This window comes from Primulina huaijiensis, chromosome 10 (genome assembly GCF_012295235.1).
Source record: "Primulina huaijiensis isolate GDHJ02 chromosome 10, ASM1229523v2, whole genome shotgun sequence".
Classification (NCBI taxonomy): domain Eukaryota; kingdom Viridiplantae; phylum Streptophyta; class Magnoliopsida; order Lamiales; family Gesneriaceae; genus Primulina; species Primulina huaijiensis.
The window spans coordinates 16,723,392-16,727,491 of NC_133315.1; the positions used below are offsets into that span (position 1 = coordinate 16,723,392).

At 28.3% G+C, this 4,100-nt stretch overlaps 1 long non-coding RNA gene across 1 annotated transcript; it reads right to left on the reverse strand.

Annotated features, from left to right (window-relative positions):
* Positions 1-2,637: 2,637 nt before the first annotated feature.
* Positions 2,638-3,535, reverse strand: LOC140986929 (uncharacterized). Its single transcript, XR_012177002.1, has 2 exons — positions 3,142-3,535; positions 2,638-2,930 (listed from the first exon to the last, which is right to left on the reverse strand). It is a non-coding gene; the product is annotated as an uncharacterized lncRNA (long non-coding RNA).
* Between the last annotated feature and the right edge of the window lie 565 nt (positions 3,536-4,100).

Sequence of the window (4,100 nt, forward strand, 5' to 3'; positions counted from 1 at the left end):
ATCATAACTATCCGTTATCGATGGTTGCTCCAATTGTCGACGAAATTCGGACATCATGCAACCATGTTCCGGGCTCTGTAATTCAACATTGTCCTCTCCAAACTAACCAATTGACACACTTTCTAGCATCTGAAGGGTTACGTGTTNTTATAAGTTTGGTTGTAAAAAACGATCTTTTTTAGAAATTACTATTCATATTTCCTTAAAAAAGAAATCAGTAGCTTTCTCATACTATTGTCTTGTGTATATATTTTATAATATTTCGTATTAAATACACTATAACCTTCTGATAATGATTGGATCATAAATTAACCATATACTAATTATAGAGTCGACATCTCTCTTCATTTAATTTTGTTTCGAGTATGAAACCATGAATTAAACCCGTCCCATACTTAATTTTGAGCATTAATTAGACATATATCTACCCCTTTTGTACAATTATATCACAACTTTAATTAAAGAGAAGAGTAGCTGATATATGTCAAATGAGACCCAGATCACCTACAGTGATGATAAGCACATCATCATATGGTATTTATATTTTATTTTTTTTTAATTCTTCTATTTTTTTCCACTTTTTCCCTCTCTTTTTTCTTTTTTTTTTCTTTCCATTTTCCTCCATTTTTTTCATTCTTTCACAAACATTAACCGACAATTTTATATGAAATAATATAAACATTTTAATTCTTTTATGTTAAATTAATAATTTTACAATTAAAAATTACTATATTAAATTTTTACATGTGAAAAACCGTATCATTTTTTCAAATTTGATGAATATTATTAATTTTCTTTTTCAATGAACAAATTTTTTAACAATATAAAACTATTAACATGTTAATACTTAAATTAAAATTTAGAACATTTCCATCATGCAATATCAAAAACTAAAACTCAACACCACATTTCCATCAAAAATAAATAATTCATACGTTTTGAGACTTCAGTTCAACTAACAATGTTAATCGACTATTCTTTAAATAAAAAACTACTCAAGAGCATTATTGGATATATCTCCATTGAAATACATGACTTCAAGAGAATGATGAGGATGATCAAATTGTGCATACATTAAATAAGAATAAATATTATAAAATCAATTTTACCATATAAGAAGTAATAATTTTTTGGCTTAAGATTTTACTCACTAAAAAATTTATAGATATCATTAAAGTTCATATCATCAATAATTCAGTGAAATTGAATTGACTTCAAGTTGTTTGAAGACATGCATTAGATACCGGAGGTGCTGAACAAGATATGGGTAATTTATCGTGTGTTTCGATTTCCTACAATGATTATAAAAATAAGAAATCTAGATAATTTTTATTTCAAAAAAGTATTAATAGTAGTTAATTTATCTCGACTCTCAAATTTGTTTTTCTTCTTTCTGTTTGAAGTTCTACCCAACTCTTCAACCTTCTTGACTTTTTCACACAATTTCTTTTCTTGAATCCTTTTGCTTGTATCATAGAAGGTCTTATCGATGATGTCTTGACACCACCGTTCTTTTCTTGGCTCACTTCAGTCAAACGCATTTCCATGACTTGCTTGGTTAGATGACTTCAGTCAAATGCATTTCTCTTTGGTGCATTATTATTTATTTTTGATAGAAATGTTGTTTTGAATTTTAGTTTTTTATATTGCATGATGAAAACGTTCTAAATTTTAATTTAAGAATTAACATGTTAATAGTTTTATATTGTTAAAAATTTTGTTTATTGAAAAATAAAATTAATAATATTCATTAAATTCAAAAAAAATAATACGGTTTTTCACATGTAAAAAATTTAATATAGTAATTTTTAATTGCAAAATTATTAATTTAACATAAAAGAATTAAAATGTTTATATTATTTCATATAAAATTGTCGCTAATGTTTGTGAAAGAAGAAAAAAAAAGGAGTAAAATGGAGGGAAAACAAAAGAGAAAAAAGAGAGGGAAAAAGTGAAGAAAAAAAAAAGGAAAAAAAGAGAAGAATTAAAAAAATGCCTAATATGTTATCATTTAGTAAAAATAATAATTATATATAGGGGTTATGATGATGATTTTAATTCACTCTATATATCGAACAAAATATACATAAATATATATAAATTACATACTAAAAACAAATTAAATCATATATGTAATTATTATATGTTATACATTAATGTTTTTCTTAATATAACGTAAACTATAGAAATAGAACGAACTATTTCTTTACCACTTGCAAAGATTTAATAAACCCCGGCCTCTAATTCACGGTCCTAATTTAACTCTAGTTGGGAGTTGTGGAATTATTTAGTACCATTATTATTATTATCAATTATATTGATCAACACAAAAACTCTTGTGAGACGGTCTCACGGATCAATTTCGTGGGTCGAATATCTTATTTGGGTCATCAATGAAAAATTATTACTTTTTATGCTAATAGTATTATTTTTATTGTGAATATTGATAAAGTTGACCCGTCTTACAGATAAAAATTAATTCGTAAGGCCGTCTCATAAGAGACCTACTCATTGATCAATAATTACCTCTAATTGCAAGGTTTTTTTTTACCTATAATACTTCCTCTGATATATTCTTAACTAGGATCCCCCTCCAGACTTATAAATATTCTTATGACAGAAGAAAGTCAATCAAAATAAGGTAAACAGAGGTGCAGTGTTTCTTATTTATAATATTTTTACACCATTTTTGAAACATGATACTGATCAACACATTATTGACCATTATATTTCACTCCACAATCCACGTTTTGCTGCACATTATTACACACATACTTTGTAACAAAGTCTACATTTCTTCTTCGAGAATCGACAAAACAAAACTAATCCAAGCAATGCGAATTCGTGGGATTAAGATGCATGCATGCATTCTATTTATTATTTGTTGATTTGGTCTCCTTCTGGAAATCATCAAGAAGTTGTTGCAGTACCTGCAAAAAAAATGCCAAAAATAGTTATTTCTTTAACCAATATTAATTTTTCATTTCTTCGATATTGATTTTGAGAAATATACTAAGGATTCCGGTAGTCCGGAATAATCTCATCGATAATTCCTTTGTGATTTTATCAGTCTAATTATATATTCTCGTCGATAATTGCTAACATAACATCAGATATTTCTGATATATAATCAACACGTACCGGTGGCGTTGGCTGGAGCAGATCCACATGAAGGATTGTTCCGATTTTGAGTATTCGAGGGAATAACAACTCCCGGCCAAGACTTGCACATGCAATGCTTCCCTTTCTCAATGCCAGCATACAAAGAGACCAAATGTTTTCCACATCCCATCCAAGAATACTTCCCACACTTCGTGCAATCTACTCTCACGCACATGATTCTCAGTTATATTGTTTTCAAGGCTACCAAAATTTCTGCTAAAAATTTTGAGATGATAACCTTATCCAATCACGCATTCTGTTTATACAGATATATAGAATGCCATTAACACCGTAAACATCGAAAAGTTAGTTTGTGTGGTTATTAATTCTTGTGTATTGAAGATAACGATGTGCATAGAGATTCTTTACTTTTTCTAGTTGGCTGCAACTCCAAGAACTAATTGGCTGCAACTCCAAGATTAACTAAGAAGGGCCTTTGATGTTTAATTCATATGTGTTGTGAAAAAATAAAAATTTACGGTAAAAAAGTAAAAATCTCAAACTCTCAAAATTATCACACTACACACTTTATAATATTTTTCTCTCAACTCAATTGTGATTTTCTTCACAAATGAGAGATCTATTTATAGAAAATTTTTACAAATAATCCAAAAATAAAATACATCATTACCTACATCATCACACACTAATTTTCAATATTCAACACCTAATTTTACCTAATTTTCAACATTCAACATTCACATTTTCAACACAAATATTTAACACATTTTTAAATAATTTTTCAACACTCCCCCTTGTGATGATGATCATAATGATTGTATACATTACGTGTTTTTATACTGCCTCGTTAAAAACCTTACTAGGAAAAACCCATTGGGATAAAAACCATAGTAAGGGAAAAAGAGTGCAGTCACGTAAACTCCCCCTCATGTTGACACGAACAATTCTTCACAAATTTCGTAGATTGCGCATCCCAA